At 44.0% G+C, this 15,588-nt stretch overlaps 1 protein-coding gene and 1 long non-coding RNA gene across 2 annotated transcripts in view; both read right to left on the bottom strand.

Moving 5' to 3' along the window:
- SNTB1 (syntrophin beta 1) overlaps positions 1 to 15,588 on the bottom strand; it is a 223,107-nt gene that overhangs the window by 12,669 nt on the left and 194,850 nt on the right. The gene's annotated exons all lie outside the window — the stretch shown is intronic.
- On the bottom strand, positions 11,819 to 15,064 carry LOC144381821 (uncharacterized). The gene is made up of 2 exons (XR_013447713.1): positions 13,295 to 15,064; positions 11,819 to 12,803 (listed from the first exon to the last, which is right to left on the bottom strand). It is a non-coding gene; the product is annotated as an uncharacterized LOC144381821 (long non-coding RNA).

The raw sequence follows: 15,588 nt of genomic DNA, 5'->3' as shown, positions 1-15,588 counted from the left end.
CCTGGATCTCTCCTGTTCTCTCCTGCTCCTTGATATCTCAACCCCCAGTGGGGAGAAATGCTCCTATCAATAATTTGCAGGATAGCGCGAGTATAATTTAGTAAATGTTACTTCTCCCCAGGATATTTGCATTTCCAGCCTTATCTTTTAATATAGAAAGAAATACTACCATTTGCTAGAGAAATGCCAGGTGTCTGTTCACCTTGGTGCACGGGAGAGGTACTTTCTTAGGCAAGGGGCTTATTCCCTCCAGATTAAAAACTGCACAAAGGAAATGAAAAAGCTTATTTTCTCTCATAAGCTTAAATATTATAGAGCAAAATTACTGGTGAACTAAAACATCGCACGCTGTTGAATTTCTAGCAACGAGCTTGTTGTATAACTCTGAGGAGATTTCTTTTACCCACAGAGCTGGTATTGGGGGAGGGGTGGTTTGCAATGCTGACTTGAAGAAAAAGGTTCGTTGAAAAACTTTTTGGGTGTAAAATTCTTTGAAGATAGTGAAGTTTCCAAGAGATAATGAATGTTTCCAAGAATGTGGAGAAAAGGGAACCCCTGCATACTGTTGGTGGGCATGTAAATTGGTGCAGCCATTATGGAAAACAGTATGGAGGTTGTGCAAAAAAAATTAAAACTAGAACTACCAGATCTACCAATTCCACCTCTGAGAATATGTCTGAAGGAAGCAAAATCAGTATCTCAAAGAGATATCTACAACCCCATGTTCTTTGCAGCACTATTCACAATAGCCAAGATATAGAAACAACCTACACGTCCATTGATGGATAAATGGATAAAGAAAATGTGGCATGTGCGCACACGTGCACACACACATACACACACACACACACTGGAATATTATTCAGCCTTAAAAAGGAAGGAAATCCTGCCATTTGCAACAACATGGATGAGCCTGGAGGGCATTATGGCTAAGTAAAATAAGCCAGACAGAGAAAGACAATACTGGCTGGTCCCATTCATATATGGAATCTGAAAAAAGTCAAACTCATAGAAACAGAGCAGAATGATGGTTGCCTGGGGCTAGAAGGTGGGAGAAATGGGGAGATGTTGGTCAAAGGGTACAAACTTTTAAAACTTTTAGTTATAAGATGAATAAGTTTTGATGATCTAATGTACAGCATGGTGACTATACTTAATAATACTGTATTGTATACTTGAAATTTGCTAAGAGAGTAGATCTAAACATCCCCCCCACACACACACATGCCCAAAAAGTAACTAGGTGAGGTGATAGGTGTAAATCATTTCACAATGTATATGTATATGAAATGATTGTATTGTGCATTTTAAATTTTATCAATCATACCTCAATAAAAAATAATAATAAAAGAGGAGTTCCATGAATCTCACTGAGAGAAGAATCTGGGACAGTGTGCTGACCTGGGTTTAAAAATCTAGGTGAGGCTAAAGGAAAAACAAAGCATTTCTCAAAAGCCTGCCACGGGTTTTAAAGGGATTGAGGGTCAGGTAAAAAATCATTAAGAAAAGGTACGTATAAAAAACCGAGAGTTTACATTGTTTTCTTAGTTGCTCAAAAATTGTTTTTATACTCGAAGGTGTTTACATTTTAGTTGCTTCAGGAAATACACCTAAGCTCTTCCTTTTTAAAATCTTAAAATCTGTATCAGTTGGGGGTGCGTGGCTGGCTCAGTCGGAAGAGCAGGTGACTCTTGATCTCAGGGTGGTGAGATCGAGCCTCACGTGGGGTGTAGAGATTACTTAAATAACTGAAATAATCTATGAAATCTTTGAAATAATAATATTAATAATAATACTGTAAACTCTCCACGTTCAGCACAGACCTAGCATATGGTTTGTACTAAATACCATTCCCATACCCTTTCCGTAGCCCTTAGTGCCTCTACCCTCAGATTCCTTATTTTAAAAATGCAATTGCTGCCTCCTATGCTTGGGATTCAATATAATAAGTTACATAAAGCACTTCATCCAGTGCTTAGTGATCATAAGAAGCATTCCGTAAACACTAGTTCCCTTATGCTTTCCCTAGCCTGACATGTTCTCACTTTCCATCCCTAAGTTTCCACCAAGGGAACATCAACTCTGTCACAATCCAGGGCCAGGGGAAATGTAACACAGAGGCACAAGCGAAGGGAGAAAAAGATGTACCATCCTCGTGGGGAGTGTCACTTGTTTGTGAATTTCCTACCAATATTAATTTTTCTCAAGAGAGACTGTAAAATTGAAGCCAGTAATAACTGGAAAATGCAATTTGTTGGAAAACTTGCAGTTGGCAGATCTGGGTATAGGGAATGAAACTATTAACCAAGTGTAACAAGGTGTGAGAAAGGCCTGGATCTAGCTGATGGATACAGGGCACAGGGAGTCCTTCATGGGGAAACTCGGGGAGTTACAGGAAGTAACGATGAGAAAAGAGCCTTTGGAGGGAGGACTACTGCTGTACTTTGTTATTCGTCTCATCACCAAATTTCATTCGTTGAACAGAAAAAGGAAGAGGAGAAATTGATTTTTCCACTAATCAAGCATGAATTATCTAGTATCTCTATTAAAGAACAAATTGATTTGCTATCTGAAGAATAGCAGACATGCTGAATAATGCGTTCTTTTGAATACACCAGTATTGGTTAATGAAACGTGCAGAGCTGTATGTAAACAATCAGATAAAGCAAATTGTCTTTTCCACTACCTACTGTGCATATTGGTAACAAAAAGATACTTTTCCAGATTAAAATCGAGTGACCTACAGGGGCACCTAGATGGCTCAGTTGGTTAAGCATCAGACTCTTGGTTTCAGCTCAGGTCCTGATCTCAGGGTCCTGGGATCGAGCCCTGCGTCTGGCTCACCACTCAGCATGGTGTCTGCTTGGGTTTCTCTCTCCTTCTCCCTCTGCCCCTCCATACTCCCCCCTCAAATAAATAAGTAAATCTTAAAAAAAAAACAATCAAGTAAACTACACCCAATATCCACACGATGCATATGGATACACTCCTCTGGGTGGAGTATTACACAGACCTTGAAAATTATTTTATAAACACACATGGCAAATGTGGGGAAATGTATATAGATCTATTGAAAATCTCTAAGCATGCAATTCAACTATGTAAGAGAAAAACTTGGAAACAAATCCATTAAAATGTCGAGTAATTTTATCGGTGATTTCATTTCTTCTAATTTTTTTTTATCTTAAAATTTTCCATTCCACTGAAAATTTCCATTCCACTGAAAAATACCTACAATTCTGACTCAGCGTGTCATACATGTTTTGTCTGTCGTTTGTTTAACATTAGTGTCAAGTCAGGATTGGAATACCTGATGAGCTCCTCTATGTCCTCTTACATGTGCTTATGTCTGGGTTATTCTAAATAAGCTCTTTAGACTTAACACCTGCAGTGGAATGGTCTTTCTCAACGTGAAGCTAACTGAGCTGTGTGGGATGAAACCTACATCTGTGGCCTCATTAATCCCTTACAGGAACCAACTGGCCTCCAGCAAATGAGACAGAAGAGACACTGAGACCTGCCAGTTGAAGTTACAGAACGCTTTTGGATTTTCGGGGGTGCTATGAGGGGCCTTAGGGGAGCTTCCTGCTCTGTTCAAGTCTTCTCTCTACCTTCAAATGACCACCAAAAAAGTCACTAAGTCATTCATTCATTCAATCAATCAGTAAAGATTTTGCCATTCGCCAACTGATATATCCTACCAACATTTATGGAACACTGTTATGGACTGAACTGTGTCCCCCTAAAATTCATAGGTTGAAGCCCTGACCCCAAGTGTTGACTGTATTTGGAAATAGGGCCTATAATGAGCTAATAAAGTTTAAGTGAAGGCATAAGGGTGGGGCCTCAACCAATAGGAAGGCGCCCTTATGAGAAAAGAAGAGATGCCAGAGATCTCTCTCCCTCCACACACACACAGTGGAAAGGCCAGGTGAGAACAGAGCAAGAAGGCAGCTGTCTATAAGCCAGGAAGGAAACCCTCATTAGAAACCAACCCTGATGGCACCTTGATCTTGGACTCCTAGTCTCCAGAACTGTGAGAAAATACATTTCTGTTGCATATGCCACCTGCTTTGTAGTATTTTGTTATGACAGCCCTAGCCAACTAATAAAAGCACCTACTCTATGCAAATCCAAGGCTAGGCATGGGTGAGTAGAACAGATGTGATCCAAGTTCAACAGGAAAAATGCCCTCTTCCCTCCAATTACCACAAACTCTTCACTCCAGGTTCTGCCCCCGTTCTTGGGAGACCCACTCCTAGAATATGGAAGAAAGTCAGAACCAGTCTCTGGCAGATGACAAGTAGAAGAGATGAACCAGGGTCAGATGGATGGGTGGAGAATTATTCCTCTTCATTGGGGCAGCCCGATTATTATGGAGGTCTTTCTCCAGAGGGTGAACCGGAACCTGGAGTAGAAGCTGTCCCATCAACAATGAAGAGCAGTGGATTCCGACACAAGGACAAAGAGGAACCCTACATTTGTCAATATCTTTATCATTTCATTCCTATCAAGATGTTGGAAATAATAGATTTCCTTATTCTTTATAGCATCTCCAGCTAATTGCTTTTAATTGTCAATAGTAGTAAGCTGGAGACAATACATAGAGATGCCATCTTGAGAAGTCCGAACAGAGATGTTTTATAAATCATGGCATTGCAAAAATGAGACAAGGCCACTTGACAAGGTACGACCAAGATCCTTTCTCTTACCTCTTTTTAGTTATGTGGGCTGCCACCGGGTTAGGAGTGGCAGCTACAAGGAAGAGATAGAGAAAAACAGTGGCATGATTACATTTATAAATGTTCTGTGAAATCTTTCTCGAGGTGAATTTGTATTGGCCTATTTCCAACTCCAACCAATAAAATACTATCGGCTATACAATACTAGATACCGTATTGTCCAACTGTTCACTGAGCATTTCAGGGCTCCCAAGCACCTCCGATCAACATAAACTGAAGCAATATTGCCTAAGTTCCTTAAGATCTTAAGAACCCAATACCTGGGTTCCAAATTAAGTAACACCAGGACCCACAAGGGCCATGTCCATTGCAAAGGACAGGATGTTTTCACTGGGAGTCAAACCACTATTCAAAAGAAACAGTCATGCAGATGGGAGATTGAGGGTCCACACGAGGGGAGTTTTCCTAACAATGGCAAAGATGACATGAGTCGCTATGTTTAGATGTCTGTGGTGTGCGAAGATAAGGAAGAGGCAGCTGGCCTCTCCAGGCCAAAAGTGATATTGATGGATGGCTGAGAGAAGATGACTTGAAACTTCTTGCTTTGCTGCTTTAATGAAAAGAATGTTTTTGAGATGTGAGCCTGAGTAAAGTGCAGTGGAAGCCGAGAAGGGGATGGCATTTGCAAGAGAGCAGCTGGATGCTTTAAATGAACTCAAGTCCTTGCTGGGAAAATTACACACCAACGTACCAGAAGGGCTTAGAGGCGACAGAAGTGAAACTCGGGGTGGGGTGGGGGTGGGGGATCTTTGGGAAATCAGGGAGAACAAGTCAGAGGTTCCAAGACTGGAAAAGTGAAAATTATATCCTGATTTTCAGAACACAGAATAAAGTAGATTCTTTGGCCTTGTTCCCAGGCCAAATTCAGTAATGGATTTTTTTCAAGTAACCTTTTTTTTTTACTTTGGAAAAGAGGAAATAGGAGTTCACGAGGGCCTCTGTGGCTTCCTTACATCAACTGTTTTATCCAGAAACCAGATTACTAGAAAAGGAATAGATGAAGTGAATATTCAGAAAAAACGTATTGACAGTTCCCTTTAATATTCATTTGGACTTAAAAGGAAAAAGTGTTGGGTACCAAGCTTATCAGTTAGAGGAGTCCTTTGTTAAGTGGCCAGAGCCATGAAGAGTCAACTGATTTAGGAATGGAAGCAGAGCTATGGTCTCAGACCTGTGCTATTGAGCACTTTTATGAGTGACTTGTCTGAAGTTGTAGAGGACACGGACATGAAATGAGCAGATGACCCAAAGCTGGTAAGAAGAAGAAATACAGAATCAAGACATAAGATTACTAAGTACTGCAGTTAGAGCCCCAAACAAGCAACACCAACAAAGTTAGAATGGGGGAGACTCGGTGTAGAAGCACCATTGGAAATTACCTGATGGCTGACTCAGCTCAGAGCACTAACGCGAATTTAAGATGAATTGATGGAATGAGAGCAGGTGCTGGTCCTGTGTTGCCCTGTACTGATCAGACCACGCCTAAGACACAGCATTCGGTCCTAGGCACCAAATTTTCGGAAAGGGCTTCTTCATCCTTCTGTGCCGTGCATCTGTTCGGCAGTGTGATGAAGCCTGCGGACCCCTATTCTGAATAATGTGTATAACTTATAAAGTCAAGAGAATTTCAAAGGAAACCAGTGATACTGAAATACAGCTCCATACAATATCATGATGCTAGAAGACAATGATCAAAACAGCAAAGTACCCAAAACTGTTTCAGAAGGAACATCGCTTGGAGATATTGGGTCTGGAAAAGAGAAGACATTGTGTGAGGAATGGGAGTGGGGAGGGGGCAGCCACCAATGTCCCCCATGTCTGGGGAAGTGCTCAAGCATAGGCTGGGCAGTGACTTCCCAGAGACTGTAGAGAGAGTTCTCACCTTGAAAGTCTACGGTTTGATCAACACCATCCCTGAACCTTGGTCCATCTAGGAAGAACGCCGTTTGGAGCAGACAATTTGCTTCTGGGGATCTAAGGTGAGGAAGGAGCTCTTCCAGCAAGGCTGAGGCTGCCTACAATGGCGGCCAGGAATGGTTCCCGGGCACCACTCCATAAGGTCCTGTGTTGCTCATGGATCAAAGCTGAGGGCTCCTTGGTAATAATACTGGAGGGAAACAAACTGGCTGTTGGCAGCACAGCATCTGCTGGAGCTCAAGACCAAGTGTAGCAGGATCACCTCGAGGCAGGCACCCCTTCTCTGGACTCCCACACAGCATTTAAGATTTCAACCTCATCTCCCTTACTAGAGACTGATGTTCTTCAGAGGAGGAGACTCGTTGCATCTCACTGATTCTGTTGGCTGAATAACTGCATGAATACAAATTTTCCAAAATGTTTTAAAAATATGAGTTCAGGGGCACCTGGGTGGCTCAGTCAGTTAAGCATCTGCCTTCAGCCCAGGTCATGATCCCAGGGTCCTGGGATTGAGACCCACATCGGGCTCCCTACTCAGCAGGGAAGTCTGCCTCTCGCTCTCTGTCTCTCCCCCCGCTCATGCTCTCTCTCTCTCTCAAATAAATACAACCTTAAAAAAAATAAAAAATAAATAAAAATGAGTTCAATTTTGCAAAGGAAAGTACACACACACACACCCCTGACCTGTTCTGAAATGCTACGAAACACGGGGCAGTGAAAAGGCCCCCTCGTGGGCTCTTCATTTGCAGCCCATATTTGGGAACACATCACCATAGCTGGATTCTGGATACTAAGTAGCAGGTGAATGTCAGCTGGACATTAAGATTTTTTAAAAAGTTATCATGTGCACATTTAGAAAAGTAGGGCATCAGGAGAGAATGCATCTGCCAGAGTTTATCCCATTCAACAAGGAACAGCCTTTTGACATTCCTCCCAAGATTCTTCTCAAAGATCTTTTGTGATCTGCAGTCTCAAGGGGGACTCTGAAATAGCTATTATTTATGTTTCAATTATTTTATATTTTAAGCTATTTGTGTAGACTTAAAAATATGACCATCTATCTCTTATCTGTGGCAGGACTAAGTGACAGCAACCAAGAGAATGCTGTCTCCCAAGAGAAGATATCTTTCTTACCCAGTGGGAAGAAAATACTGGCACCCTGGGACAGGCTTTCAAGCTGCAATTCACACCCAGTTTCTAAGTTTTATATGAAACTGTGTGAGAAGCCCAAGGACATGCTTTGGTCCCTGGTTATAGAATTCAAACGCACATTCCCATGGTTGGAAGCAAAGCCACAAACTCTAGCAAGACTCCGCATTTCCTATTATCTGGGTGTATGAGTAAGTGAACCACTGAAAGGCCCATATAACCTGAGTGGGGCAGGAGAATGAAGCCTTGGATGTGAGGGGACAGAGCAGAGTCAGATAGCCCAACTGAGCTCTCTGCCAACTGGGTGACCTTGGCAAGCTACTTAAATCCTCCATGCCTCAGATTCCTGAAAAGCAAACTGGGGATAGCCGTATGCCTACTTCATTGTGTTGTTACTAAGGATGAAATGAGTTATGTGAATACTGCATGGAACAGCACCTGGAACAGAATATATAGGATGAGCAACTGTTATCATTAGTTTGATCAGGGCAGGACTTTTTATTTGATTGTTCCCTGTTGTATGTGTACAACCTAGAACAATTCCAGGCCCATGGCAAGCACTCAGTAAATATTTGTGAAATGAATGACTGAATGAATAGCCAGAATACAAGGAGGACTCTTTTCCAAGAAGTTTGTGATGAATGACTTGCTATGAGATACTACGACTTCTCTCCCACCCTGGGTCTTCCATCCACATGAAACAGTAGCTAATGCTAGATCCAAAGAACTTGGGTTTACATCCACTAAATGCTCATTTCCTGGCGAAAAGTGATCTGGAAAGGTAATGGGGATGAGATGTTCTATGGGATTAGCCTAACATCCATTTCCTGTTTTTCCTTCAAATCCATCTTTAGCAACTAGTGTTTTCAGCAGTGACTTGGTCGTTTAGGGAGTCAGAGTTACCTTCTTTTTTGGTCTGGGAGTAGAAGGTGACCATTTTGTCAAAAAAGTGAGTCCTTAAGATTTCACATTCATGGTCAGCATGGATCCAGGCTACCTACATTTAAAGAATTGTCTATAAATGGGTCCCTCACCCAGATAAAAAGAAAGGGTGAAATGTTTTCAAATTACTTCTACTGTCCAAAGTGGCTCTCAAGGTGGATTCCACAAGGCTCAGTGTGGCTATGGGATAAGCCCACTTGCAGGTCAAATTCTTTGTCTGAGACGTGGGCGAACTTGGCAGTAAGAAATCCCCTCATTCCCTCAGGAGGCCAGGCAAAATGTATCTCTACCAATAACCAAGGTACTAGACTGCCCACAGTTTCTGCATCCTCAGATATGCCCCTCTGCCTGCCTGGTTTTGAGAAAAACAAAAACAAAAAACCCGTCTCACAAAGGATGTTCATGCACTAATTTAATTCTGGATAGGTGTTAGAGAATGTTGCATAAAATGTTCCATACAAAAACATTATTATTAATATCCTTAATTAAAACAAAAACAGTTGCAGCACACAGATTCTGCCAAATTAGTAAAATTACACATTAGGTAACTGGGTTGCTAAGCAATATTACAGTCTCATTTTACTGAATTGCTGTAATTAGCATCTCCCAGCAGATGCCACAATGCAAGCCACACACACACACACACACACACACACAAAAAGAAAGGAAAACAACTGGAACAACTGGTCAGCTCCCTGAAATGGTTCAGGTGCTCTTGAACACTGGCCACCCTAATGGGGCCCAGCAGCCAACAGGTTGTCTAGGCAAGTGAGGGGTAGGTCACTAACAAGCCCACTATACCAGGAAAAAGGGCCACATGCCAGCTTATCAACTACAGGTGGAAAGGAAATTATAGTGAGAGAGAATAATGAGCTCTTCAGGTCACCCACGGATTTCATTCACCCACACACCCACACACTTGCCATGTCTGGAGATGACCAAGGCTTACCATCTGGTGGATATTCTCACATCATGACAGTCCAATGTACTGGAAAGTTTTCCTTTTAAGTTAATAGTCTTTTTATCATTTAGCGATCTTTGAACTTTTTTTTTTAAAGATTTTATTTATTTATTCGACAGAGAGAGAGGGATCACAAGCAGGGGGAGCAGGAGGAGAGGGAGAAGCAGGCTCCCCGCTGAGCAAGGAGCCCGATACGGGACTCGATCCCAGGACTCTGGGATCATGACCTGAGCCGAAGGCAGATGCTTAACTGATGGAGCCATGTAGGCGTCCCGCGATCTTAGAACTTTAATTTTTAAATATATTCTTTGAGTTTTCTGGTTATCTCTTCCATATTCCCTTATCCCACCCATATTTTACTTAGTTCAACGTCTATCACCATGAGTAGAGAATATGTATTATAAAAAGATCTTCAAGATGGGGCGCCTGGGTGGCTCAGTTGGTTAAGCGTCTGCCTTTGGCTCAGGTCATGATCCCTGGGTGCTGGGATCAAGCCCCCTGCTCAGTAGGGAGCCTGCTTCTCCCTCTCCCATTCCCCCTGCTTGTGCTCTCTTGCTCTGTCAAATAAATAAATAAAATCTTTTAAAAAAAATCTTCAAGAACTTCTCCATGGAAGGTAATGACAATTAAAATCTGTACTCTTTTACCAGGAAAACGAAACTACGAGTGAATAACCTGAACAATTAGCTTTTATAACACTTGGCTTTTAGCTCTCACATTTTGCACTTTTTAAAAAATCCCCCTACCCTCAGCACTTGGTACAATGCTGGCCCCTCACAAGGGACTGTTAAACATTTCCTCAATTGAACTGGACATCCCTGCTCCAAGGAAGAAGCCATCAACAGGCCTGCAGTGTCGTTACAAGTATCATTCAGAACTAGCTTTCTGGGGGGAGCTGAGGGGTTCCAGTCTCTCCACTTCCCTCTCCCTACAAACAAAGCAACAAACTCTTCCTTAGCCCAGTCCTTATATCTCAACGACTTTAAGACACTATATGAGTCCCTGACAAATGCGGTATTACCTGTGGGATCAAATCTAATTACTTACTAGTTATTCATACATTAATTTCACTCATTTTCCCAATCTCAACAATTGCTAACATTTATCAATCACTTATTGGGTCTCAGTCATAGGCTAAACATTTACATGTACTGTCTCCATTGGTCCTATCGATAACTGTATGAAGCAGAAGAAATGATTGCCCTTCATAAAGATGAGGAGACTTGGGTTCAGAGAAACTGATGTTTTGCCCAAGATTACACTGCAAGTCGAGGTCTCAGGATCCAACTCCTGGTCTGTCTGACTCCAAAGTCCGCGGACCTCTTGTGGTGTGAGCTGAGGGGTTGCAGTCTCCCCACTCATCTCCCATCCAACTCCAAGGAGCTGCTGGATTAATAGGAGGGAGGACAAGAGGCCAGCAGTTGGTGTGAACACTGGGATCACCGGGCCAAACGGGATGGGTGGATTTGGAAGGCAGACTCTGCACTTCTCAGTCTGACAGAGTATGGATCCACGGGCCTGCAGATCCTCTCGTGCTACCTAGGGAATGCCCATGGCACACGCTCACATTCCCTAACAGTGAGGAGGTCTCCGAGGCTTAGCGTGAAAACCACAGGCTGACTGTAATTCAATGTCTGACACACGCAATTGGCCAAACTTCCCCAGTGGAAAGCATTCCTAAGCTTTTCGAGGCTGGCCTGAGGGAGCAACTACGTTCAGCACTCAGAAACAGGTTAGTTCCTTAGGCACCAAAGATTACCCAACATGTTTAATCGAAATGCCAGCATCTTTGGGCTCCCCGTGGAGTCAAAAGAGCCAAGGGCACATTCCTCAGTTCCTGGTCTCCAGCGACCCCAAGCCTTCCCCCGGGGCCCACAGGCGGGGGAACCAGGCTCAGAGAAGCATCCCTCCGTTTGCAAGCTCTGTGCGTCCCGGGCTTTCGCCGACCACTGGGACTGGGCGTGCAGAATTTCGGGGTTACATCTCCTCTAGAATTTCAGAAAGACTGCGACCTTAATCCTCACTCTCTGTAGGCCTGTCTCACTCGCCAATTATAACGACGGTGACAAAAAAAAAACAACAAAAAAACACACTTCCTCCATATGCGCAAGAGTGACCTTTTTTTTTTTTAATGTTCAGCAACATCAAATAAGCTTTGGCTAAGCGGAAAAAAAAAAATGTTTTCCCAAGGACTCCTAAAAGCTGAGGGATGAGAACAGCTAAAAGTACGAGCGCGCCGCCATAAATAACTGCACGACTGAAGCACAAAGGCGCCATCCATGTTTGTCAGTGGCCGAGGCCAAGGCCCAGAAACTTCTCCGCGTGGGGGGCCGACACCAAGCACGTGCTTCGAGCGGCTGGTGCCACTGCTGTGAAACACAATCAAATTTTCATCTTCCAGAAAAATATAAAGTAGATGTGCCTGGGACTACCCAAACAAACCAACCAACCCTAAACAAATCAACTCTGAACTGTCTGAGGGAGGAGCTCGATTTTCGGAGAACCCTGCCTCCCACTAACTCTGGCCCTACCTGTTCTTGCACAAGACAAAACAGTCTCTGACAGTCTGAACGATGCTGCCCAGCCCTGCGCAGGTGAAGGGAAGGGGGCTGGCCGTTGCCCAGACCTGCTGCGTGCCAGTCGGGATGCTAAGTAAGGCTGTCCTTCTGTCACGGTCGTGGATCGAATCCGGCCCCACTGTCACCCCGTCGGTTCAGAGGTTGAGGCCCTACCCCTCGATGCATCTGTATTTAGAGATACGGCCAACAAGGCGGTCATGAAGGTTAAAGGCGGTCATGTAAGGGTGGGGCCCAGCTCCAGGGCTCATCCTCCCCACACACACGCAAAGAAGAAGTCATACAAGCACACCTAGAACCCAAGAAACCAACCACCCTGGCACTGTGCTCTTAGACTCATCAGCCTCCGGAATTGTGAAAACAGAATTACCTGTTGCTTCAGCTATCCCGAGCTGACTGACACAGTCGTCCTTCTGTCATTTTCATAATCACTCCGCAGTAGACATTCTGATCCGAGTTTTCAGGTGAGGAAAACAGGTTCTGAGAGGTGACATGATTTGCTCAAGGTCGCACAGCCTGTAAACGATGGGGCTTGACTGGGCAAACCTGGGATGTGAACCCCGGGCTGTCGAATCCAATACTGTGATCTTTCTTCTCCACCAGCAAATTCAGTTGTTGTTTTTATTTTTTAAGGACATGGTTTTTTAGGCTTTCTCTTTACTTATTTATTTTTATTTTTATTTGTTTTGCTGACAGGCTGGGCTTTAAAAGATTTCTCCCAAGGTGCTCCAATGATAACCTGTGGGTTTCAGTTGCTCACAAGTTTTCAGTGTGATGAAGTTGCTTTTCAAATGTGGCCAATGTACTATTAAACCCCCCAACAGAGAAAAGGTTAAAAAATAAGAGTAAAAATAACTAAACTTATTTAGCACTTACCACGCGTCAAGCACTACCCTACGCACTTTACGTTATCTAACGTAACCTTATAACCACCTTATCAGGTAGGTACCAATATTATGCCCATTACAGATGAGGGACACGAGGCAGTAAGAGATTACAAAATTTACCTAAGTTTCCGAAGCTGGTAAGTCGCTGGGATTTGGAGCCATGCTGTAAGTTTCCAGAATCTATGCCCCGGAGCATCCATGCAATGGAACGCTATGCAGGCAGTTAAATAAAGCTAAGGTAGAGTACAAAATATCAGTGGAAGATTCCTATAAGGTCATGTTAAGTGAAAAAGCAGGGCAGGCAAACAGCACATTTTTGGGAGCTTCTGATGACTCCACGACCACTGGATCCAAGATAGCCTTTGAACGAATTCATCGGCGGTCGTCACTACATGAGGCAAAACAGTGCTTCTGAAGCACTGCAGGGATGGAAGATCCAAGTCTGTGGTGTTTCCCTCTGACCGTGAGCCCTGGCAGCAGAGCAGAGTCCCAAACCAGAGGTTCTCAAACCGTGGCCTCGATCAGAAACAGCCGGAGAGCTTGTAAACTCAGACAGAGGCGGGGCCCCACCTCCAGTGCCTGATTCCACTGGCCTAGAGCGGGGGGGGGGGGGGGGGGGGGGGGGGCGGTGCGGAGAATCTGCATGTCTAACAAGTTCCCAGATGGTGCTCATGCCTGTTTTGAGAACTCCGGGTCGAAGCCATGGGTAGAAACTCTAGGCCTCTGATGGCACCCACAGCCCTGTCCTCACTCTGTCATGGAATCTGGGTGGCTGCCTATTGCATGATTAAGTTGTCAGGAGAGCAAAGGAAAGATCTATATGCTCTACTCAGCAAATTCCAAGAGCCACTAAAACTCCAGGGAATAAGAATGTGCTCTTTCGGGAGGCTGCCTTCAGCTCCGGTCATGGTCCCGGGGTCCTGGGATCGAGCCCTCAGTCAGGCTCCCTGCTCAGCGGGGAATCTACTTCTCCCTCTGCCCCTCCCCCTGCTCCTGCTCTCTCTTTCACTCGCTGTGTCAAATAAATAAATAACCTCTTTTAAAAAAAAAAAAAAGGTACACTCAGAATCTCAGGTCTATCTCTTACTAGCTTATGATTTATACTCTTAGTTCCTCAGTTTACTTATTTGTGAAACAGGAATAAAACCTACACCTCATAGGGTTGTAAGGGTTAAATGTGGTCACCCTGAGGACGACATCTGCCTGATGCTTGTGGAGAACACATACTCCTGATTCCGGGACCCTGGCCTACTGAGCCAGAATCTCCAGGGCAGGGTCCTCAGGACCCGCCTCTTTAGTAAACAGCCAGGTGATTCTTAAATTGGGCAAGTTTTGCAAAATCGGATAGAATCTAAGTAAAGCACCAGGCCTTGATCTAGGCTCCCTCCACGAAGGTCAGCCACTGACTGATTAGCACCTGGGCCTATCTGCAAATAGTACCACCATGGCCTTCTTGATAATGTCACTCAGCATGATTAATCTGTAGACACCCTATAATAAAATTTTAGACGATGTGGCTCTATATCTGTAAATAAAAACTAAGTGAACTGTACATTTAAGATTTGTGTGCATTACTATTTATAAATCACACTTTTTAAAAAAGATTTTATTTTAGAGAGAGAGCGCGCATAAGCAGGGAGAAGAGCAGAGCAGGAGGGAGAGGGAGATAATCTCCAGCAGACTCTGCGCTGAGCTCAAAGCCTGACAAGGGACTCGACGAGGGGCTCAACTTGGGGCCTGATCCCACGACCCTGAGATCATGACCTGAGCCACAACCAAAGTTGGATGCTTAACCCTCTGAGCCACCCAGCCGCCCCTATAAATCCTACTTTAACAAAAGGTTTTAAAAAGAAATTTTAAACAGTCATGAGTCCCTTCTTTAGAAAAATGCGCTCAGGGGCACCTGGGTGGCTCAGTCAGTTAAGCGTCTGCCTTTGGCTCGGGTCATGATCCTAGAGTCCTGGGATCGAGCCCCACATCGGGCTCCTTGCTCAGTGGGGAGCCTGCTTCTCCCTCTGCCTCTCTCTCTCTCTGTCAAATGAATAAAATCTTAAAAAAAAAAAAAAAAAAAGAAAAATGCACTCAAAGACAAATCATGCTACTAGATAGGCCATGAGCCTAAGTGCTCATATATGCAGAACACACTGCCATATGTGACCGTATGGAACACAGAGCAAGTAAATGAATCACTTGATGAACTTCAATATGTGACTGGGAAGCTGCCGGTGGAAGACCGGGGTAACTTAGGTAATGGAAAGATCCAGAGTTTCCCTTTGACTTCTACCACCTCTGGCAGGGAGTTCTCTGTGGGAAGCGAACAGCTTCAGCCCAGCCTCTCATCTCAAACAGCCAGCTTTGTCCGCAAGGATAGAATGAGTTTCTGCCTTCAGCTGCAGGGAGCCCAGCTCCATAGC

The sequence above is a fragment of the Halichoerus grypus genome, chromosome 5, assembly GCF_964656455.1.
Source record: "Halichoerus grypus chromosome 5, mHalGry1.hap1.1, whole genome shotgun sequence".
NCBI classification, from domain to species: Eukaryota; Metazoa; Chordata; class Mammalia; order Carnivora; family Phocidae; genus Halichoerus; species Halichoerus grypus.
This window is presented reverse-complemented; position numbering and strand designations above follow the sequence as displayed.